The sequence below is a fragment of the Mastigoproctus giganteus genome, chromosome 3 (assembly GCF_048544385.1).
Source record: "Mastigoproctus giganteus isolate SK-2022 chromosome 3, ASM4854438v1, whole genome shotgun sequence".
NCBI lineage: Eukaryota > Metazoa > Arthropoda > Arachnida > Uropygi > Thelyphonidae > Mastigoproctus > Mastigoproctus giganteus.
The window spans coordinates 111,130,218-111,156,329 of NC_143577.1; the positions used below are offsets into that span (position 1 = coordinate 111,130,218).

The 26,112-nt window shown below is 38.5% G+C and overlaps 1 protein-coding gene across 2 annotated transcripts in view; it reads left to right on the plus strand.

Moving 5' to 3' along the window:
- The window catches only part of LOC150088224 (CTP synthase 1-like), a 292,973-nt gene that overhangs the window by 201,164 nt on the left and 65,697 nt on the right, over positions 1–26,112 (plus strand). The gene's annotated exons all lie outside the window — the stretch shown is intronic.

Here is a 26,112-nt window from a genome sequence, read left to right on the forward strand (position 1 = left end):
CATTCACCACTCACTGGCTGAAGGCAAACTTCTGCACATCTATTCAACCGTCCTTTCCCAGTGTGAATTTATGCCTCCTCGTGTGTGTGTGTGTGTGTAGTTTGAGAAAAAGGAAGAATCCCATCAGCATTGAGCTTGCTCAATCCATTCAAAGCCTTAAACACCTCAATCAGTTAACCCTACAAGTGTCTGTCTCCAGACACTGCAATTTGCAGAACTGAAGCCTTTCTTGGTAAGAGCACCCCTTTGTTCACCTCACCAACCTAATTGCCCTTCTCTGTACTTGTTCCAGCAGCTTTATATCCTTCCTAAAAAGGCCTCCAGACTGTATGCAGTACTCAAGATCTGGTCTGACCATTGCCTTATAGAATGGAATAATTACCTTATCAATGCTAACAAAATTCCTGTATATCATTGTCAAAATCCCAAGAGCTGTCCTGTCAGCATGTCTGCACTACTCAGAGTACAGTCAGTCCTCGTATAACACAATAGTTGTGTTCCTAGAACCCTTGTGCAATGCATAATCATGCAATACAAACAACAGGCCCTATGGGAAAAATAGGGTTAGTTGCCGACTACCCAAGCTTGGACACACATTTGTAACCAAAACATTACCAAACACAATAAATAATTGTAATAAAACACTTACACAGTTGTAAAATTAATAATTTAATCATTTAAATTTACATTCTTACCTTAAAAATAAATGAAGGCAGCTTGAGGGAAAGGGCTTGAAAAAGGGTTGAAGCAGCGGAATTATGTGGAAAGTGGTAGCAGGTTGTCATCATTATCGGAAATGGGACGTGGAGGAGATGCAGATGAGGACTTTAGACGAAATATGGACACGCCAGTACTACAGGACTGTGGCTCATTTTCTGTCTCTTTCTTGGGTGTTTTCATAAAAAAGACATCTAGTTTCTGTCGTTTCGCAATCTTCCTTTTTTCACAAAGCAGCTGCTTATGTGGCTCCAAAGCAGATTGAATTGTATGAAGTGCTCTTCTGCTTCTTTCTACATTATAATCGTTATCTTCTAGCCATTGCATATTTTTCTCAAATGAATTTAAAACTGAAGCTAACTCTGAAGTAGAAAGCTGTTTTATGGTGGCATTTAGGCATTTAACTTCGTTGTCTTCCTCATCTTCCACCTGCCCTCCAGCAACAAGTTGTTGCAGTTCTTCAGTTGAAAGTTCTTCATGAGACTGAAGCAACTCTTCTAAATCTTCTTCCTCTAAATCTTCTTCCTCGCAAAGCCAACCTGCTTTGCGAGGGCAACACAATGTGCTTTTAATATAGGAAGCTCATTTACAGGATCAAAGCCTTTAAAATTACGAATAAAATCTGGTAAAAGAGGCCGCCAAACATGTAAGCATTCTTTTATCACTTTGTTCCAAGCCTCCACAATTATGTAAATTGCATTCTTTATGTTGGATCATTTCCAGAAGTCTCATTTTTGCCTTCTGCTATCAGCATTTTAAATGTGTGTCTTGTGTAATAGTGCTTAAAAGCAGCAATTACTCCTTGGTCAAGTGGCTGGATAAGCGATGTTGTGTTTGGTGGTGAAAACAGGATTTTAATGTTTGGTGACAGTTCAGCAAGGGTTGGAGGGTGACTTGGTGCCTTGTCCAAAATAATTAAAATCTTAAAATCCAAATTTTTCTTTTTGCAGTAGCTTCGAAACACATCCCCAAACACATGTACTAGAAGGTCAGTGAAGATCTGCCCTGTCATCCACCCTCTTCTGCTGTTCCTAAAGTAAACACCCAGGGCTGTTCCTAAAGTAAACACCCAGTCCTTACGATCCCTTTTAATGCTCGTGGATTGGCTGCATGATAAACAACAACAGGCTTCAGTTTCAAGTCGCCACTTGCATTTGCTCCTAACATATCAGTCAGTCTATCCTTAGCAGCCCTGAAGCCTGGAGATCGTGCTTCCTCTCTTGAGATATATGTGCGTGATGGCATTTTTTACCAATACAGTCCGGTTTCATCAAGGTTGAAAATTTGGTCCCGTTTGGTCCCCTCTTTCTCAATTAGATTTTTCAGTATCGGCGGAAATGTCTTTGCTGCTGCTTCATCTGCACTTGCATCTTCGCCTGATAATTTCACATTATGGAAAGCATGACGTTTCCTGAAATTATTGAACCAGCCACTACTGGCAGTAAAGGAAGGCACTTCTTGAGGGTTTCAGCTTTATTTCTAAGGTCTTCAAATATTGCCAATGCCTTTGCTTTTATCGTAAGCAAACTTGTTCCTGATCTCTTCTTTGTTAGATCTTCTATACAAACAGATAAAAGATGTTCCATCTCTTCCAATTCTCTGTGTCTTGATCTAATTGATTTTGTTACACTTTATGTTGCTCCTGCTATGAAAGTTGCTTTTATTTTTTTCAGCATTCTTTCTAATTTTTCTCGGCGTTCTCTCATTTAGGCCTGTAGCATGCACAATATTGCATGTTCTTTCATTCCGCTCAAAGCTTTTCACGATTTCATATTTTTCTTCTATCGGTATTGCTTTTCTTTTTCTCTCTGAAGTATTTTCATCAGAACGCTTCCTTATCACACTTTTTTCAAGTATTTTACTCATTTTTTTGAGAATAGAGCACAAGTATAAAAAGAACAAAAACGAGGAGGCAAGCTTGATATACTTAAATGCACAGCGAACAAGTAGCAACTGAATAAACGATGCAGTGCCTGTGTAGAAACTGAATAAACAATGCAGTAAAGGCGGAAACACGCTATTACATGCTTACGTTTTACTAAAGCATATTTCTGGAGGTCACTACCATAAAACAATAAAAACAATTTGCAGTTTCTGGTTTATTGGGGGTTCCTGCTAGTGGATTTCTGTGGGTGTTTACGTTATTATGTGAAATATGTTTCCCCTTCCACGAACTCATAAAAACAAATAAATTTTCAGAATATTCTCTTCATTTCTACTGTATTGTGTTCAGTTGCGGCGAATACGCCGTGTTAAACTACCATTTCTTGTAAACACAAAGGCGAATCGTACATAAGCGAATTACGTTCGTGTTATATGCAACATCGTTCCCCTATTCATAAATCATGTATGATCGAATTTGTGTAATGTAAACACGTGTTATACGAGGAGTGACTGTACTTCATATCTGACTGCACAATTATCCACAGGCTATTTGCATTTTGCACTATCCTGAGTGTACTACCACATAGTTGTTATGTTACTCTAGGGTTACTGTTACTCATATCCGTTAATTTGCATTTGTGAATGTTGAACTTCAGTTGCTATTTCACAGTCTACTTGCCTAACTTTTCTAGATCCTGTTGCAGTAGCATACTGTCATTAACCACCCTGCCAAACTTTGTATCATCTGCAAACTTGGACATTAAGCCTGATATGCCTTCTTTAATATTACTGATAAATATAGAAAACAGCAATGGGCTCTGCACTGAAACCTGTGGGATTCCACTAATAATATTAGTCCTCAGAGAGCAGTGTCCATTCATAACAACTCTGTCTTCTCCCACTCCACCATCCATAGCAGCAGCTTGCCCTTAACACACTGCTCAATTTATACAGCAGTCTTTTATGTGTGACTGTATCAAAATCCCTGAAATCCAAGTATGTTATATCAGAATTATTTTTTGCATCCAGTTCCTTTGTGATCCTACCGTAGTATCCAATGAAATTGGTCAGACAAAATTTCTCCTTAACAAACCTATGCTGTGTCTGAAGTATAACTGCAGTCTGGCCTGTGATCCTGCCTTTATATATCTATAAGTATATAAGTATATAAACATCTATAAGTGTAAGCGTAGAGCTTTTGCTTTTTATTTACATATTTTTTTTTAATAATTTTGCTTAATTAGAGACAGTGTGTACAGTTTACTGACCTATTTGTTTTCTATTTTATTTTTTACCAGTGTTATACACTACATATTGTATGCAAACTTTAATAACAGCAGCGAAATATATAAACATTTACAGAAAATAATGAGATAATTACAGTCTTCAGAGATCTTGGAGGAATATGCTTCATTTTATCAGAAAATAGCATTACTGATTAATGTTATAGGCAGTATATTTTTATTACTTAATAGAATTCATTGACAGAGCACCATAAGCTGACCTAACAGCCTCTGTACAGAAACTACCTACACAACCTGTCTGCTTCATGTCTACTCAGAAGATATGAAGTTCTCTGGGCAACGCAGGCAAGCTGCTATGATAGCATTAGCAAGGACACGATGCAAGAAAGCAAGCTTATATACCATCAGCCAAAAAAAACCCCTTATTTCACCCATCCCCTCGCTCCAAATGTTTTTCAAGTTCTGCCTTGAATCTATTTAAGCCATCAGCTTCTACGACAGAAGTTTGCTCCAGCAATCAACCACCTGCTGGCTAAAGGCAAACTTCCACAAATCTATCCTACAACCGTCTTTCCTCAATTTGAGTTTATTCCCTCTCAGGCGATTATTCTGAGCAAGAGGAAGAATCCCATCAGCATTGAGCATGTTCAAACCATTCAAGGCTTTATACACCTCAATCAGATCACCTCGCTGGTGCCTAGTCTCCACACTATAATTTGCAAAACTTAAGCCTTTCTTCGTAAGAGCAACCCTTTGTTCTGTTCACTAATCTTGTTGCCCTTCTCTGTACTCGTTCCCACAGCTCTACATCCTTCTTAAAATAAGGCTTCCAGACCTGTATACAGTACTCAAGGTGTGGCCTGACCATTGCCTTATAAAAGGAAATTAGCATTAGCATTAGTAGAGGCATTTGATGCAAGAAAGCAAGCTTATGCAGCATCAGCCAAAAAAAACCACTTCCACTTCACCCCTCTGTTCGTTCAAAATATCTGTCCAGCTGAGCCTTAAACTTATTTAGGCTATCAACTTCCACGACAAGGGATGGAAGTCTGTTCCATCAACCAACCACCCGCTGGCTAAAGGCAAATTTCTGCACGTCTATCCTACATCTGTCTTTCCTCAATTTGAATTTATGCCCTCTCAGGTGATTATTCTGAGCGAGAGGAAGAATCCCATCAGCATTGAGCATGCTCAAACCATTCAAGGCTTTATACACCTCTATAAATAATCACCTCCTTATTCCTGCTAGAAAAATTCCTGTATATCATTGACAAGACACAATGAGCTACTCTTGCAGACCGTCAGCACTGCTCAAAAAACTTCATATTTCCTGCACAATTACCCTCAGGTCCTTTTCATTCTCTACCACTGTCAGTGTGGTACCACAGAGTTATTACGTTACTCTGAGATTACTGCTTCCCATATGTAGTACTTTACATTTGTCAATGTTAAACTTCATTTGCCACCTCTCAGCCCATCCGCTCAACTTTTCTAGATCCTCATGCAACAGTGTACTGTCATTAGTGTCATTAACAACCCTGCCAACCTTCGTAAGCCTGATATACCATCATCAATATCATTTATAAATACAGAAAACAACAATGGACACAACACTGAACCCCGAGGGACTCCACTAATAACATTAGTCCATGAAGAGCAGTGTCCATTGATTACCACACTCTGTCTTCTCACACTCAACCATCAATTTATCCATAGCAATTTGCCTGCAATGCCACACTGCTCCAATCTGTGCAGCAGTCTTCCATGTGTAACAGTATCAAAGGCCTTTCTAAGATCCAAATATATGATATCAGAGTCATTAGCATTAGTAGAGGCATATGATGCAAGAAAGCAAGCTTATTCAGCATCAGCCAAAAAAAAAAAAAAAACACACCACTCCCATTTCACCCCTCCGTTCGTTCGAAATACCTGTCCAGTTGAGCCTTAAATTTGTTTAGGCTATCAACTTCAACAACAAGTGATGGAAGTCGGTTCCACCAACCAACCACCCGCTGACCAAAGGCAAATTTCCGCACATCTATCCGATTTCCTCAATTTGAATTTATGCCCTCTGAGGTGATTATTCTGAGCAAGATGAAGAATCCCATTGGCATTGAGCATGCTCAAACCATTCAAAGCCTTATACACCTCTATCAGATCACCTCGCCGGTGCCTAGTCTCCAGACTCTGTAATTTGCAAAACTTAAGCCTTTCTTCGTAAGAGCAACTCTTTGTACCATTCACTAATCTTGTTGCCCTTCTCTGTACCCGTTCCAGCAGCTCTACATCCTTCTTGAAATGAGGCCTCCAGACCTGTATACAGTACTCAAGATGTGGCCTAACCATTGCCTTATACAAGGGAATAATCACCTCCTTATCCCTGCTAGAAAAATTCCTGTATATCATTGACAAGACACCATGAGCTACTCTTGCAGCTCGTCTGCACTGCTCAGAGAACTTCATATCTGCCTGCACAATTACCCCCAGGTCCTTTTCATTCTCCACCACTGTCAGTGTAGTACCGCAGAGTTGATACGTTGCTCTGTGGTTACTGTTTCCCATATGTAGTACTTTACATTTGTCAATGTTATTCTTTGCATCCAGTTCCTTTGTGACTACATCATAGCATCCAGTCAAATTAGTCAGACAAGCCTTCCCCTTAACAAACCCACGCTGTCCGAGCTATGACTGAAGTCTTGCTTAGATGATTCTGCAATGCTTCTTGAATCAGTTCCTCCATTAATTTCCCTGGAACAGAAGTTAAACTAACAGGTCTCTAATTACCTGTGTCTCTCTTTGATTCTCCTTTGTGGATTGGGGTCACATTTGCACATCTTCAGTCCATGGGTCTCCTACTCTTAATATCATTAGTGCCAATGTGTACAACATCATTACCTTTTGTGCCCTTAAAAGATGATATCTGCTCTACAACGTCATCAATCTTTGCCTCTGGCAGACATACCCTGGTCCTGTTCCATCTATCCTTTTTGCACAATATGTTCCTCGTTTCCCTGACAATACAGCCACCTACAACAGCTAGTTCCTTTGGGACCAGTGCATTCTGCTTTGGGAATTGCCGCTGTGTTGCGTGATGTTCAAGTGCAAGCTCTGGCATTGATGTGGGCAGCTGAGAGCTTGATGGGGCCCCTCAATTTAAATCCTTCGAGGGCATCCACCCTGTCCTTCAAGCTCTCATATAAGCCCATAACGATGCTCAGTTGTCGCCTGATTTCCACGCACTCCTTACATTTCGCACACACAAAGACATTCCCCTTGGCAATATCGTGTCCCATTCCTGATTGCTCCACAAACATCAAACAAGCAGTGCATTTTAATAGACTGTGATTCAGAGGACAACTGCCCCCCCTCATTCTCCCCTGAGCCACTTCCATTAGTTTGAGCCTTTTGCTTTGCTGCTCTGATGTGAATCATGATTTCTATTCAAGTTCAATAAAATCCCAATAAAAAATGTAACCCTAAACTTATGTCCCTATGCAGTTATAACGCTAATATATATATATATATATATATATATATATATATCCGAGTTACGTTATATGACTTTCTTATCCCCTGTGAACTTATATGTATTAATTTATGATGTTACGTTTGTAAAAACTAGGTCGCTATATTTAATTAGTTAAAGTACAATTCAATTGACAATGAAATTTAATATGATTAATAAATTTTATTGATTAATTGATATTACAATACTCACTATCTAGTTTTCCATTAGACCTTACGCTATCTAGTTCGGTGCACACGTTGTATCGTATAACAATGGTGGCAAGTTACGAACAGTTAATAGCTCAAAGACCTCTCTCAATGAGGGACAGGAATTTTTCCACCAGGGACAAAGAGGTGAGTATTTCATTGTACAAAGGAATTAGGGTTTGAGGATACCCAAGAAACTATAAAATCATAGAATACAAGGCATCCCTTTTACAGAAATAGTAGTTAAAAATGCTGACCTTACAGTCACAAAGATGGGTCACCTCTGCTCCTCAATGAGTGTGTGCCCATATCACCAGTGCTGTAGGACAGTTTCATATTATTTAATTGTATTCCACAACAGGTGAAGATATAAATCACACTATTGAATATCTACAAGTAGTTACAGATTTGCTACCTAATGCTAACATTATTGTGTGTGCTGATGTCAACTGCCGATCAACCTTATGGTACAGCTGTGTAGAAGACAGAGCAGAGACACACACCAAATGGCCAGATACTTACTGAATACATAGTCACTTCCACATTTCAAGTATTAAATCAGCCAAATAACCTGCTAACTTTTAGCAGCACCATGTGGGAGAATGACGTTGATGTCACTCTTACTACAAATTCAATAGCTTATAAAATTACCTATGGGTGTCCAACCAGCCTGGACTACATCAGATCATAGAGCAGTTATTTCAAACTAAATAAACAGTTGCAAACAGCCCAACAATCCCTGTTGGATATCCAAAGATATCACATAAATAAAGCAAATTGGAATATTTTCACATAACTTACAACACCTGAGCTGCAAAAGCAGGAAAATGAGTGCTTTAGATCAAACAACAGTTATAGCCTGGATGACCATGCACTGATTATGACAATTGTCTTAATAAAAACATCAAACCTGTCTATCCAAAAGAAAAAAAAAAAACCTTGTACAAGGGCTGGATAGGCTGCATTTTGAATGCAACCTTGGTTAGGCTGCATTTTGAATACTTCATACAGATTTGTAAGCATCATTTTAGAAAGGATGGAAATCTTTTAGAACAGGTGCAGAGAAGTGCAACAAGATTAGTTGGGATCACAAAAGGCTACTCTGACAAAGAAAGTCGTGAGTTCTGTAAATTGCAGTGACTGGAAACTGGGTGCCTTCATTAAGACCTAATTGAAATGTTTACGGCTCTAAATGGATTGATTAACTCAATGTTGATGGCATCCTTTACTCTTTCATTGATGACACACACACATAAGGTACATAAGCTTGAATTGGAAAAGGATGGTTGCAGGGTAGTGATGGTTGCTGTGGGAATTTTTCCCCCAGCCAGAGAATATTTTACCATTGTTACCTGGCTCATGGAAGTGGTTAGTTTGAATAAAAAAAATTATGAGAGACTTTCAAGTCTCTGGCTTGACAATGTACTGTCCTCGATACAGCGAAACACATGTGGAGTTGGGAGAAATCCCAGGTGCAGTTTGACACAAACATACCTTACACCTTGTCAGTGTAGTACCACAGAGTTGATACGTTGCTCTAGGGTTGCTGTTTCCCATATGTAGTACTTGACATTTGTCAATGTTCAACTTCATTTGCCACATCTGAACCCATCTGCTCAACCTTTCCAGACCCTGTTGCAGCAGCATAGCATCAGTAGTGTCTTTAACAACCCTGCCAACCTTTGTAGTGTCTGCAAACTTTGACATTAAGCTTGATATACCATCACCAATATCATTTATAAATACAGAACACAATAATGGACACAACACTTAACCCTGAGGGACTCCACTAATAACATTAGTCCATGATGAGCAGTGTCCATTGATTACCACTCTGTCTTCTCCCTCAACCATCACTTTATCCATAGCAGCAATTTGCCTCCAATGCCACACTGCTCCAATTTGTGCAGCAATCTTCCATGTGCAACAGTATCAAAAGCCTTTCTAAGATCCAAATATATAATATCAAAGTTATTCCCTGCATCCAGTTCTTTTGTGACTGCCTCATTGGATACTATGATGCAGTTCTTTTGTGACTGCATCATAGTATCCAATCAAATTGGTCAGGCAAGACTTTCCCTTAACAAAACCATGCTGTGTCCGAGCTATAACTGAAGTCTTGTCTAGATGATCCTGCAGTGCTTCTTTAACTAGTGCCTCCATTAATTTTCCTGGAATAGAAGTTAAACTCACAGGTCTATAATTACTTGTGTCAGCCTTTGATCCTCCTTCGTAAATTGGGGTCACATTTGCACATCTCCAGTCAATGGGTACCTCCCCTGAGTCCAAGGAAGCTCTCATAATTATGGCTAAGGGTTTGCTTACTTCCTTTGCTGCCTCCTTTAATATAACTGGATAGATCCCATCCACCCCAGTTGCCTTTCTTGTGTTTATCTTCAACAGTTTCTCATCCACTTTACTCTCAGTTATTACGAGATTATCTAGCTTACTGCCAGAGTTGAATACACCTCTGACATTCCCCTCGCTGTATAACTCCTCATGTGTGAATGTCGATGCAAAATATTCATTTAGTTTGTTAGCTACCTGAGCAGGATCATCAACAATTGAACCATCGATATAAAGTGGACCAATCTGATTCATCCCCTTCCTTCTAGAGTTTACATAAATAAAGAACTCTTTGCTGTTTTTCTTTGTATCCTTTGCCAAAGATTTCTCGTAATCTGCCTTCGCCTGCCTAACCTCCTTTGTAACTTTGTTACAGACCAGCTTATATCTATCATAGGCTTCTGTGTCACAAGTTAATTTATATGTATTCCATGCATTTTTCATCTCTATCATATGTCATTAGTTCATCTGACATCTATTTAGGCCTAAACCTTGAACAATATTTCTTAGTTGGTATGTAAAGCCTAGTAGCTTCCAAGATAAGTTCTTTGAATGCTTCCCATTTGAATTTGCTGTTGGTAACATCATCAGTTGGTCCCACTGAATAAAATTTAAATACTGTCTCAGACTGTCGTAGTCGCCTTTACGAAAGCAAAAACACTTCCCTTTACCCCTGATGGTAGTTACCTCTTTGAGTAAATCCCACTTCAGCACACTGTGATCACTGCCACCTAGTGGTTCCTTTATCTGCAGATTCTTAATGCATGAAGAATCACTACTGATAATCAGATCAAGAGTGTTACTCCCTCTAGTTGCCTCCCGAACATGCTGATGTAGAAAACAATCATCTAATAAATCCACAAAAGCCTTGCTAGTGTGTGTGTGATCAATCCACAAATTTCAGTCACTATCTTGGAAATTAAAATCCCACATTATAAGACTCTGATTTACTGACCCACTCTATTTCCCTGTACAGTTTCTTATTATACTCATCAGAGTCATTCGGCCTATAGCACACTCTTACTCTCAATTTCGAGCCGACAGGGCTAGCCGGGTGGGTAAAGTGCTTGCCTGGCAACCCATTGGTCGCGGGTTCGATTCCCGCCTCGGGCTTGGATCAAAGTACTGCAAAAACCTTGGGAGGTGCATTATGGCTACAGAAGCCTATGCGCCAACAACTACCAAAAAAAATACTCAATTTTGATCTCCCAATGCTTATGTCACACCAAACTGACTCGACACTGCACTGTCCAGCGATGTTGACTGGCTTCACTTCTTTGGATTTTATGTGTTTCTTAACTAATAGCATAATTCCTCCCTTCCCTTCCTATCCAGTCTATCCTTTCTGTACACATTGTACTTCCCAAATTCCAGTTCTGCATTCCTTATATCTGTGTGACACCACGTCTCTGATATCCCAACAATATCTGTCTTTGATGTTTTGAGCAATACCTCAAATTCATCAAATTTATTTACCAAACTCCTAGCATTGGTGTACACGCAAGTATACGCACCTGTTCCTATTCTTAGCTACCCTAACACAACCCATGTGTTTACTTGTACCGCAATGACTCCCAGCAGTCTCTGAAATATGCCACATCTTGTTTTCCAGGCTGCTGCTGCTGCTCATTCCAGTAGAAGCAGTACAAGAATCACTTTCACCTTTGCCAGTGGCTACTGTTAATCTATTATTTCTACTATTATCCCCCCCCAAGCTAGCAGTTTTCTGACGCACCTAACACTGCCTCAATAGTATCAGCAAATGTTTTTGCACCCTTTCTATTTAAGTGTATCTCATTCATGTAGAAGCAGTGTCTCCTGTTAACAAGTACAGACCAGGCCTGAAAAAAATTGTACCACTTGAGCCTTGCACAATCTTTCCAGGGCCGAATTGATCAACAAGGCTCTCATCGTATACTCCCTCCTATCGTGTCTGGCCAGAATTGCAGACACTTTCAAATTCAACCGTAATTCATGGCTTTTTTTCAACATTGACCTGTACTTGTTGAGTAATTCTGCCGGTCTCCTACTCTTAATATCATTAGTGCCAACATGTACAACTATATCACCTTTTACTGTTACTGTTCTTTTCAGTCTATGCTTAATTCATTCCTTGTAGGAATGATGCTTAATCCTCACCAATCTAATGAACCCTCTTTGAACTTTCTTAGAAGTTCTTTGCCCTTTTTTTTTTTAATATGACTTCCAGACTTGTTCAGAATACAGTATTCTTTGTTTTATCCATTTCTTTACTTGATAGATCCAGTAAATCATTGGAGACCATGCTACTTACTGGCCACCTGTTTGTGCTGCATGGTAAACTTCAAGTTTCATTATATTGTGGTCCACAGTCCTTTGTTTCTGTTCCCAAAGTGCAATAACCTTACATTTTATGCATTACATCTTAGTTATTTGTCTTCAGACATTTGTGTAACTGGTGTAAGTCATTTTGAAGTAGTGTAGCTAACATTTCCAAACTTCAAATCATACTATATATTCAAATTGTTATAATGATGCCTCTTTCTGCAAACTTTGTTTGCTTTTATACAGCTATATACAAAATGATACAACTGAATGTAATTTTCTCCATGTTCATCACTTTATTTAGAAAATATTCCAACTATATTTCTTCCTTTGCTTGTATCACCGCTGTTTTTTTGAACTTTGAATGTTTTTTGTATATCCTGAACGTTGCTTTTTTTCCCCCATTTCTTTTCTTCCTGCACCTTTTTGTCATTTCCATATAGCTCCTCAGTCATCTTTTATTTCATTTTCTTTTCATAGCTGTCCAAAAGCTTATCTATAACTTTATTTTCCATCAACTGTCAATTCCTTTCATTTATTTCTTCTTAAACTTTTTTTTGTCCTTCCACCTTTAAGTTTCTAACACCTTCTGTTCTGTTAATCTATTATGATCTGTTAGCATCTACAAAATCAGTGTTTTGTAATTATGGCTTTTCCACATGCTGCTTTGCATTTCTAGACTTCCCTTCTTACCAGCATGTGGTCTGATCTGGTTCTTATTATTGCATGTTGCATAAATTACCAGATCCTGAAATACATAATTCTACACTTTCTGCATAATTAATTTAAGCATAAATTTCATAAAAAGGATTATTAGCATTAGCATTAGTAGAGGCATATGATGCAAGAAAGCAAGCTTATTCAGCATCAGCCAATAAAAAAAAAAAAAAAACAACCACTACTCCCATTTCACCCCTCAATTCGTTCGAAATACCTGTCCAGCTGAGCCTTAAATTTGTTTAGGCTATCAACTTCAACAACAAGCGATGGAAGTCTATTCCACAAACCAACTGCCCGCTGGCTAAAGGCGAATTTCCGCACATCTATCCGACATCCGTCCTTCCTCAATTTGAATTTATGCCCTCTCAGGTGATTATTCTGAGCAAGAGGAAGAATCCCATCGGCATTGAGCATGCTCAAGCCATTCAAAGCCTTGTACACCTCTATCAGATCACCTCGGCGATGCCTAGTCTCCAGGCTCTGTAATTTGCAAAACTTAAGCCTTTCTTCGTAAGAGCAACCCTTTGTTCCATTCACTAATCTTGTTGCCCTTCTCTGTACTCGTTCCAGCAGCTCTACATCCTTCTTGAAATGAGGCCTCCAGACCTGTATACAGTACTCAAGGTGTGGCCTGACCAATGCCTTATACAAGGGAATAATCACATCCCTGTCCCTGCTAGAAAAATTCCTGTATATCATTGACAAGACACCATGAGCTACTCTTGCAGCTCGTCTGCACTGCTCAGAGAACTTCATATCTGCCTGCACAATTACCCCCAGGTCCTTTTCATTCTCTACCACTGTCAGCGTAGTACCACAGAGTTGATACGTTGATCTGGGGTTACTGTTTCCCATATGTAGTACTTTACATTTGTCAATGTTAAACTTCATTTGCCACCTCTCAGCCCATCTGCTCAACCTTTCCAGATCCTGTTGCAGCAGCATAGTATCAGTAGTGTCCTTAACAACCCTGCCAACCTTTGTATCGTCTGCAAACTTGGACATTAAGCCTGATACACCATCATCAATATCATTTATAAATACAGAAAACAACAATGGACCCAACACTGAACCCTGAGGAACTCCACTAATAACATTAGTCCACGTTGAGCAGTGTCCATTGATTACCACTCTCTGTCTTCTGCCACTCAACCATCCCTTTATCCATAGCAGCAATTTGCCTCGAATGCCACACTTCTCCAATTTGTGCAGCAGTCTTCCATGCGCAACAGTATCAAAAGCCTTTCTAAGATCCAAATATATAATATCAAAGTTATTCCCTGCATCCAGTTCTTTTGTGACTACATCATAGTATCCAATCAAATTGGTCAGACAAGACCTGCCCTTAACAAACCCATGCTGTGTCAGAGCTATAACTGAATTCTTGTCCAGATGATCCTGCAGTGCTTCTTTAACCAGTGCCTCCATTAATTTTCCTGGAACCGAAGTTAAACTAACAGGTCTATAATTACTTGTGTCAGCCTTTGATCCTCCTTTGTGAATTGGGGTTACATTTGCACATCTCCAGTCCATGGGTACCTCCCCTGAGTCGTCCAAAGAAGCTCTCATAATTATGGCTAGGGGTTTGCTTACTTCCTTTGCTGCCTCCTTTAATATAACTGGATAGATCCCATCCACCCCGGGTGCCTTTTTTATGTTTATCCTCAATTTCTCCTCCACTTTCCTCTCAGTTATTAGAAAATCATCTAGCTCACTGCCAATGTTTACTTCACCTACGACATTCCCCTTCCTGAATAACTCCTCATGTGTGAATGTAGATGCAAAATACTCGTTTAGATTGTTAGCCACCTGAGCTGGATCCTCAACTGTTGAACCATCAACATCCAGTGGACCAATCTGATTCATCCCTTTCCTTCTTGAGTTTAAATAGGTAAAGAACTCTTTTCTGTTTTTCTTTGCATCCTTTGCCAAGGATTTCTCATAATCTGCCTTTGCCTGCCTAATCTCCTTTGTGACTTGGTTACAGACCAACTTATATCTATCATAGGCTTCCACGTCACCCATTAATTTGTATGTATCCCATGCATTTTTCTTCTCTGCCATATGTCTCATTAGTTCATCTGACAACCATTTAGGCCTGAACCTTGAACAATATTTCTTGGTTGGTATGTAAAGCCTGGTAGCTTCCAAGATTAGTTCCTTGAATGCTTCCCATTTTGAATTTGCTGTTGGTAACATCTTCAGTTGGTCCCACTGTATAGAATTTAGATACTGTCTCAGACCATCATAGTCGCCTTTACGAAAGCAAAAACCCTTCCCTTTACCTCTGATGGTAGTTACCTCCTTGAGTAAATCCCACTTCAGCACACTGTGATCACTGCCACCCAGTGGTTCATTTATCTGCAGATTCCTAATGCATGAAGAATCACTACTGATAATCAGATCAAGAGTATTACTCCCTCTAGTTGCCTCCCGAACATGCTGGTGTAGAAAACAATCATCCAATAAATCCACAAAAGCCTTGCTAGTGTGTGAGTGACCAACCCACAAATTCCAGTCAATATCTGGGAAATTAAAATCCCTATTTATAGCACTTTAATATGCTAATTTGTTTAAATTAGTTATTAAAATCCCCATTATAGCACTTTAATATGCTAATTTGTTTAAATTAGTTATTAAAATCCCCATTATAGCACTTTAATATGCTAATTTGTTTAAATTAGTTATTATGCAGTATAATTAATGGCATTTGAGGTTATGATGGGCACAGCGGTGGTGAGACCTGATCTTACTTACATTTCAAGTGTACAGGTCTTAAATGGATTTTGCAGGCCAGTCACTAGATAATCCACCAGACTGAACCCTTTGCTCTGCAAGAGGTATCCAGATCAGCTAGTGTATAATCTTTTCTTTGCTCTGCCAGCTAGTGACAAGGGAGTCCAAGTAGTGTGTATGCAAGACATTGTCAAGGCCATGTTATGTCAAGGGCTGGGTATATTCTTGCTGTGTACTCCATATCCAAAAATTTCATTACTTCATGACACATCCCCCTTCTGCTTTTATTTTATCTACTAAATGCATCATGAATATCCAGGCTAATAAGTACAAACATCTGCAAAAAAGAACTAACCTCCCAAAAATTTCTTCATTCATTTCAAAAATATACATGGTCTCAATTCCAGTCTTATGACCTCCGTTGCCACCTGTTTGCGAAGTCCCAGTTACTTTTTCTGAAAGAATCCCAATTATCAATTGCCTCAACCGCTATTCATCTCGCTTGTTCTGATTATTTTCTCTGTGATTCCTTTCGCTTCAGTGGTGGTACTTTTGCATATGTTTGCTCTGATATTCTGTTGCTTAAAATTTTTCTACCCCAATCTGTCAAATACATCTGTTTCCTGGTCTCCTAACTCCACTAATCACTTGGAACCCAAACTTCCTTTCTTTAAAATTCTACTTTCTCCAGTAAAATAAAAAAATTATTGTTTCACAACTCCAGCTGGCTTCAGTTTTCTAGCCACATGAACCCCATTGGTTGGGATGCTGAGGTTTTTGTAATTACTAATGATATTACATAGATCTTTTTCAATTACTAATGATCATACACCATGATTCAAAGTTGGAATCACATGTCGGATCTGTTGCTGTCCTTCCAAACACTACTATATCCCAGGAGATTCCTAGGATATAGTAAATCCCTGAATGCAGCATAAACCCTGCAGATCTAACATTATAGAGTTAGCTTTTCATCAAATCGGGACTTGCCAATACCAATAGTTTATTATATATTATGTTCTTTGAGTGCATTACAGTTTTTATCAGTATTGATTATTATTACTTAAAGATTTAATTACCATCAGGGGTAAAGGAAAGGGTTTTTGCTTCCGTAAAGGCGAGTACAGTGGTCTCCGACAGTTTTTAAATTCTGTACAGTGGGATCAACTGACGATGTTACCAACAGTAAATTCTAAGTGGGAAGCATTCAAGGAATTAATCGTGGATGCTACTAAAAGTTTCGTACCTATTAAGAAATATTGTTCAAGGGTTAGGCCTAAATGGTTGTCAAATGAACTAATGAGACTCGTAACAGAGAAGAAAAATGCATGGGATGCATATAAATTATCAAGCGACTCAGAAGCCTATGGCAGATATAAGTTAATCTGTAATCAGGTCACAAAGGAGGTTCAGCAGGCGAAGGCAGATTATGAGAAATCCTTGGCAAAAGATGCTAAGAAAAACAGCAAGGATTTCTTTACTTATATAAACTCTAAAAGGAAGGGGATGAATCTGATTGGTCCACTTGACATCGATGGTTCGACTGTTGATGATCCTGCTCAGATAGCAAACAAACTGAATGAGTATTTTGCATCTACATTCACACGTGAGGAATTATTAAGGTTTGAAAATGGCAGAAGGTTATCAAATTGTAGCAGGATACTTAATGATTTTGTAATAACTGAGAGCAAAGTGGAAGAGAAACTGTTGAAATTAAACGTAAGAAAAGCACCTGGGGTGGATGGGATCTATCCAGTTATATTAAAGGAGGCAGCAAAGCAACTAAGCAAACCCTTAGCCATAATTATGAGAGCATCCTTGGACTCAGGGGAGGTTCCCACAGACTGGAGATGTGAAAATGTATCCCCAATTCACAAAGGGGGATCGAAGGGTGACACGAGTAATTACAGACCAGTTAGTTTAACTTCTGTTCCGGATAAAATAATGGAGTTGCTGGTTAAAGATGCATTGCAGGATCATCTAGACAAGACTGCAGCAATAATTCAGACACAGCATGGGTTTGTTAAGGGAAAGTCTTGTCTGACAAATTTGATAGGATATTGTGATGTGGTTACAAAGGAACTGGATGCAAAAAATAATTTTGATATCATATATTTGGATTTCAGGAAAGCTTTTGACACTGTTGCACATGGAAGACTATTGTACAAATTGGAGCAGAATGGTATTAAGGGTAAGTTGCTACAATGGATAAAAGAATGGTTAAGTGCGAGAAGACAGAGGGTGGTAATCAATGGGTGCTGCTCTTCTTGGACTAATGTTATTAGTGGAGTCCCACAGGGTTCGGTGTTGGGTCCACTGTTGTTTTGTATATTTATCAATGATATTGATGAAGGTATATCAGGCTTAGTGTCGAAGTTTGCAGATGGTACAAAGGTTGGCAGGGTTGTTAATGACAGTAATGGCAGTGTGCTACTGCAACAGGATCTAAATAATTTGGGCAGATGGGCTAAGAAGTGGCAACTGAAGTTTAACCTTGGCAAATGCAAAGTACTGCATATGGGTAGAAGTAACCCCAGAGAAATGTACCAACTGTGTGGTACTACACTTAAGGTGGTAGAAAATGAAAAAGACCTGGGAGTAATTGTGCAGGCAGATATGAAGTTTTCTGAGCAATGCAGACAGGTTGCCAGGCCAGGTCATAGGGTTTTGTCAATGATATATAGGAATTTTGCTAGCAGGGGAAAAGGAGGTGATTAGCCCTCTGTATAAGGCAATGGTCAGGCCATGCCATGCCTTGAGTACTGCGTACAGGTCTGGAGGCCTCATTTTAGGAAGGATGTAGATTTATTTGAGTGTGTACAAAGAAGGGCAACAAGATTGGTGAGGGGAATGAAGGGATCCTCTTATCAAGAGAGGCTTAAGTTCTGTAAATTGCAGTGGCTGGAGACTAGGCACCTGCGCGGTGATCTGATTGAGGTGTATAAGGCCTTGAATGGGTTCAGCACGCTGAATTCTGATGGGATCCTTCCACTTGTTCAGATTACAAACCTAAGGGGCCATAAATTCAAATTAAGAAAGAACAGATGTAGAATAGATGTGCGGAAATTTGCCTTTAGCCAGCGGGTGGTTAATTGCTGGAACAAACTTCCATCTGTCGTGGAAGTTGATAGGTTGAATAAATTTAAGGAGGAACTGGACAGGCATTTGGAGGGAATGGTGTGATTTTTTTTTTTTTTTTTTTTTTGCCTGATGCTGCATAATCTCATACATTTTCTTTCTTACATCACATGCCACTACTACTACTACTATTGAGATACAATTCTCATTCCATCCAGTGCTGTTTTGGATTCAACAGAAAATGCATTCTCTCTCTCTCTCTCTCTCTCTGAATGTAACTTTTATATCTGCTTCTGTTGGATTGCTAGCTACGTTGAGATTAGGGGAAATGATTTGGCTGCAGCATAAGCCACATTAGCAATTCCTTCTAATCATCATGACCTGTCAGTCCCATATACAAACCAGGGGCAAATAATACACAAGATTCATGGAATAAACAGACTACAAATAAATTACATTAGTTAAAGACTAGAGTGCTAAACCTTGGCACTCTAGTCTGTGCAGGAATTGTAAAGAAGAAATTATTCTTGCTCAGCTCCACGTAGGACACAATAATTTGACACATTGCTTTTTACTGACGGTTGATGATCCTTCTATGTTTGAGTCCTGTGACACCGTTTTATCTATTAGACATACTTTAATTGACTACAGATTTTAATGATACATGTTTTAAATGCCTTTAACCATCTGACTGAGCCCTATACATTCAGTCAGATTTTATCTGACAGTGACAATGGGTCAGTTGTTTTTTAATTCTTACAATGTATATAAAATACTGCACATATTTTTAATACATATATTATATATTGCCTTTTACCCTTATACTTATATAACTTATGAGGTTGCCTCTTGCAAAAATTACCAAAATTTATCTTTAACATTCTGTAACCTTGTCTTGTCATATAATAGCCGTTTTTTCCTAATGCACCAATAAAATCATAAACCTAAACTTATCCAAAGTAATGGAAAAATCCATTAACTGCCAACTCCTAAACTATCTTAAAACCTATCTGATCAGTGATTGCTAATATGGATTCTGGATTCTGTCAGTGAATATTGGTGATATATTGGCTTATATTATGGACAAATTCAGTGGGTACTGATAGGTGAACTGCTGCAAATAGCAGTTTATCCATCTGGTAACAGTTACTTCCATCAGGGTAATGGACCATGTCACAAGGCACAAGTTATTCAGGATCAGGAGCATGAGGTGATTTTATCTTAACCCAGTTGAGCATTTGAGTTGAGGTGGAATGAGCTGTTTGCAGAAGAGATCCACTAATGTTCAATATGAGGCAACTGTAGGATGTGATAGAATCTGCAGGAGTCACCATTCCTGTGAAACACTTGGCATCTCATGGTGTCCATGCCCCAATGACTTGACTCTTCTTAGTACTAAAGGAAGTATTACTCACTATTAGGTCAGTGTACATAACCAATTTCCCATTCAGTATATATGGACCAAAATAGCAAGAACCATATATGGACCACAAAAGCCAACTTAGTTACACATCATGATAGATGGTAAATATTGAAGTGGCTTAGGAATCAAACTACACTCTCTTATCAAGTATGCATGCACCTGTAGCATTAAAGCATTTAATTGGGAACAGTGCGAAAGAATTATTAGCTATGTCAAATGGATGCATGTGTAGGATGCTTAAGTCTGTATAATTCCTAGTAATGTCACTTAATACGTTCTGTGATAAGGTGATATCTGATTGAGCATATACGTGATAATCAAGTGTCTTCTGGTTTTACAATAAGTGTTTTTCTGTTGGTTCTTTGTCAAGTTTGTTATTTATAAAATGGCAGATATATGTTTTTATTTTATTTTCTTTCTTTTTTTTTCTTTTTTTTTTTTTTCCTAATTGCAGAGTGATCAAATTCAACAGTGTGCTGTAAAAGCAAACATTAGATAACTTGCTCATGTTAAGCCTAAATATTTTGTATGCCAGTATAAATATATTTTTACAATCTTGGGTGAAAGAATATATCTGGATTTATATATCATAAATTTCAGCCAGATACATGCTCACCTAAAAGTGTGGAATGATGCTTCATTTTTCTTAAATTTCAGTTTTTATTAAAATAGGAACAAATTGTTTACTAATTTTTATTACATATTCTACTATGTATACAAATTTTCTGTTACATATAAAATCAAAAGATTGAAATAATATTTAAGAAATTTCCAGCCAGAACATTCAAGCATAGTCCAGAAAGGTGTAAAGGACTCCTGAATGTGTTAGAACATTGTAGAAGATTCTTTAACATTGGTGAAGATTCTAGAATATTCTAGAAAGTGGGAGTATTGTTTCAGTATTATAGAAAATGGCAGATGGTTCTAGAGTGTTTGCAATAAAATAAATTGAGTAAAGGCTATAACTTATAAAATCAAACACCCATCATTCAGAAAGAGTTTGATGTAAATTAATATTAGTATTAATATTGGCAAATGACGTTCAGAGCCTTAGACACCTTAATCAGTTCACCTCCTAGGTGCCTAATCTTCAGACACTAAAGTTTGCAGAACCCTTTTACCTTCTCACCAATCTCATTACCTGTCTCTGTACTGATTCCAGCAGCTCTACATCCTTCCTAGAATGAGGCCTCCAGACCTGTATGCAGTCTCAAGATGTAGCCTGACCATTGCCTTATACAATGGGGTAATCACCTCCTTATCCCTGCTAGCAAAATTCCTGTATATATATATATCATTCAGAGAACTTCATTGGACTGCACAATCGCCCTCAAGTCTTTCTCATTTTCCACTACTAGTAGCACACAATTGGTATGTTACTCTGGGATTACTGCTACCTGTGTACAGTATTATGCATTTGTCAAGGTTACACTTCAATTGCCATTTCTCAACCCATCTGCCTAATTTTTCTAGATCTTGTTGCAGAAGCATACCTTCATTACTGCCATTAACCACCTTTCCAACATTCGTATCATCTGCAAACTTAGACATTAAGCCTGATATACCCTCATAAATATTATTAATAAATACAGAAAACAGCAATGGACCTAGCACTGAAACGTGCGATTCCACTAGTAACATGAGTCCACAAAGAGCAGTGTCCATTGATAATCACTCTGTCTTCTCTTACTCAACCATCCCTTTTTATCCATAGCAGTAACTTTCCCTTAATGTAACACTGCTCCAGTTTCTGCAGCAGTCTTTTATATGCAACAGTACTAAAAGCTTTCTTGAAATTGGTATATGATATCAAAATTATTTTTTGCATCCAGTTCTTTTGTCACTGCATCATAGTACCAGATCAAACTTGTAAGACACGATCTCCCCTTAACAAACCCATACTGTGATTGAATATAACGCAATCCTGTCTAGATGGTCCTCCATTACTTCTTTAACCAGTGACTCCAGTATTTTCTTTGGAACAGATGTTAAGCTAACAGGTCTGTAATGAATCATGTCACCTTTTGAATCAAATACATTTGCACATCTCCAGTCCACAAGGAGCACCCCCTGAATTTGAAGGTGCTATCATAATTATGGTTAAGGGTTTGCTTACCTCCTTTGCTGGCTCCCTTATTATAATCGGATAGTTCCCTCCACCCCACTTGTCTTTTTTTATGTTTAACATCAGCAATTTCTCTTTCATTTTCCTCTCAGTTATCACAAAATTGTTTAGCTCCCTGTTAGTTTGATAAACTTCTGGCATCTCCATCCCTAAAGAATTCCTCATATGTGAATATAGATGCAAAATACCTATTCAGCCTCTCACAAACCTGAGCAGGATCATCCACAGTTTGAATGTGAAGTGGACCAGTGTGATTTGGACCCTTTCTTCTACTGTTAATATAAGTAAAGAATTTTTTGCTGCTCTTCTTTGCATTCTCTTCCAGAGACTTCTTGTAATCTGCCGTAGCTTGTCTAACTTCCTTTATGGCTTGATTACGGACTAATTTATATGCATTCTGCAGATTTTTCTTCTCTGCCATGTCTCAATAGTTCTTCTGACATCCATTTAGGTCTGTGCCTTGAACTTGATTTCTTAGTTTGTATGAAAAGCTTAGTAGCTTCTATGATTATTTTCCTAAATGCTTCCCATTTAGAATTAGTTGTTGGTAACATAAGTTGGCCGCTATATAGAATTTAAAAACTCTCTGAGACCACTGTAAATCCCTTTTGCAAAAGCCCTTTCCCTTAACCCTTGATTGTAGTTACATCTTTAAGTAAATCTCACATCAATTCACTGTGATCACTGCCATCTAGTGGTTCTTTTATCTTCAGATTCTTAATGCCTGAAAAATCACTGTTGATAATCAGATCAAGAATATTGCTCTTTCTTGTTGCCTCTCTGACCTGCTGTTGTTGAAAACAGTCAACCAATAAATCCACAGAAGTTTTGCTAGTATGAGTGACCAACCCAAAAGTCCCAGCCAATATCTGGAAAGTTATAATTCCCCATTATAACACATTCTGGTTTTCTGGCCCACTCTATTTCTCTGTACAGTTGTTCATTATACTCATCACAGTCATTTGTTTTATAACACACTCCTACTCTGATTTGTGTTTTCCTAATGCTTATGTAACACCAAACTGACTCAACGTTGCAGTGCACACCCATGTCAACTGGATCAACTGCCTTAGATTTTTATGTGCTTCTTAACTAAGAACATAACTCTTCCCCCCCTCATGTCCTGTCTATCCTTTCTGTGTACATTGTACTCAACATATTCAAATTCTGCATCCCTTACATCTGAATGACACCGTGTCTCTGATATCCCCCCAATATCTGCATTTGATGACTTGACCAGCACTTCAAATTCATCAAATTTATTTCCTATGCGCTTAGCATCGGTGCACATGCAAGTAAGTATACATGCACCTATTCTTGCCCTTAGTTACCCTAATGCAGCCCATGTATTTTCATATTCCCTGATAACCCACAGGCCTTGAAATCTCCATTACCTTGCTTTCTGAGCTGCTTCAGGTTCCACTAGAAGCAGTGCAAGAATCACTTTCACCTGTGCCTGCAGCTGTTTTTAATTTGTTAGGCTGTGGTTCCCCCACCCCAAGCTAACAGTTTGATAGCATCAAACTAGCCTTGATAGCATCAGCAAATATTCTTGCACACTTTCTAATTAAGTGTATCCCACCCCTATAGAAAGTCTCTCCTGTTAACAAGCACAGACCATGCTGAGAAAAATTCCAATCCATGAGCTTTGCACAATCTCTCCAGGGCCAAATTGATTGATAAGGCTCTCATAGTGTATGCCCTCCTATCATGTCATACTATTATATGGCCAGAATTGTGCACACACTTTCAAATTTAACCCTAACTTGTGACTTTTTCTGAAGATTGCTCTGTACTTGTTAAGTAAGTCCTGAGATCTCCTTCTATTAATGTCAAAAAAAGTGGTGCTTCATTTAAAGGAGTACAAACTACCATTTGATGATTCAAGAAGACTGGCAGTTTAAAGGACAAACCACGATCATGATGACCTCACATAACAACAGAAGCACAAGACTGATTTCACTGACACTGATTTCTAAATGCAATTGATGACTCACTACACCTGAAATCTGAGCTGAGTTCAATAGGAACAGAGAAACACCTGTGTCTACCACCACTGAAACTTTATCTTAAAGAAGCAGGACTTCATGTTTCTTTGATGTATAGTGACCCAAAAACCCTTATTAAAACCAGAAAATCAAAAGAAATGGTTGATTTGGTCTAAGAGCCATCAACATTGTGTCATTGAAGAGTGGAAAAATGTACTGTTGATGGATGAATCCAAATTTGAAATTTTTGGATCCAAGCATACAGTTTGTGAGATGATCAACTGAAGTAAAAATGGTGCCACATTGTTTAGTGCCTACAGTGAAGCATGTGGTGGGTTCCATCATGATCTGGGGTTGCATCTGTTTTTTTTCTGTAGTGAGTGAAATTGTCAGAATTGAATAAATTTTAAGAAAAGAAGCGTATAAAAACATTCTTGAACATAATGCATTATCCTCTAGACCATGGCTTTGTGGAAGAAAATTTATATCACAACAAGAATGACCTAAAACACAGCTCCGAGCTGTGCAGAGAGATTCTAACAACTAAACAACAGGAGGGGTATTGCAAATTATGGTGTAGCCACTCCAGTAATCTGACTTAAATCAAATACAGTCAGTCATCGTATAACACGTGTTTACACTACACAAATTTGATCATACATGATTTATAAATAGGGGAACAATATCTTATATAACACGAACCGAATTCGCTTATGCACGATTCGCCTTTGTGTTTACAAGAAATGGCAGTCGAACACGGAATCACCCCAACATAACGCAACACGATAGGAATGAAGAGAAGATTCTGAAAATGTATTTGTTTTTTATATCAGTGAAGGAGAAACACATTTCACCATAATAATGTAAAAACCAACACAATTCCAGCTATCGGTATAATCGCAAATGCAATTAGATCGAGTTTATAAACAGATTCCACTAGCAGAAATGCAACTGGAAATTGTTTTTATTGTTTTATGGTAGTAACCCCTAGAAATGTGCTTGAGTAAAATGTGAGGTGTTAATCTCAGCCTTTACGGTGTTGTTTATTCAGTTGCTACACACGCGCAGCTTTGTTTACGTGTATCAAGCGTGCCTCCTCGTTTTGTAATTGTGCTTTATTCCCTAAAAATGAGTAAAATACTTAAAAGGTGCGAAAAGGAAGCGTCCTGGTGAAGATACTGCAGATTCAGAGAGAAAAAGAAAAGCAATATCGATAAACATATTGTATATTATTATATTATATTATATTATTATTATTAGCTACATGGTGCAAGGAAGTCTGGGGCTTATGCTGCACCAGCCAAAAAAAAAAAAAAAAATCCCGAATTACCCTGAGAGAGAGAGAGAAAGAGAGTCAAAAGTAGAAAGGAATCACCAAGAAAGGGAAGAATGATGATATCCAGCTCAGGACCCAAACAGAGGCGGACTGGGTCAAAAATTCTTACCCGGGAAAATTTATAGTGGCCTCATACTATGGTTTATGCCCAAAATCACACTGGCCTCAGGCCCACTGGGGTTTCCCGGGTAAGGCTTATGACCAGTCCACCTCTGTCAATAGAGAAAAAATATGAAATTGTGAAACGCTTTGAGTGAAATGAAAGACCATGTGATATTGCATGTGCTACAGACCTAAATGAGGCAACGCTGGGAATTAGAAAGAATGCAGAGAAAATGAAAACAACTTTCATAGCAGGAACAAATCAAAGTGTAATTAAAATCCATTAGATTAAGACGCAAAGAATTGGAAGGGATGGAACAGCATATGTTTGGATAGAAAATCAAACAAATAACAAGTTTGCTTACGATAGAAATAAAAGCATTAGCAATATTTTA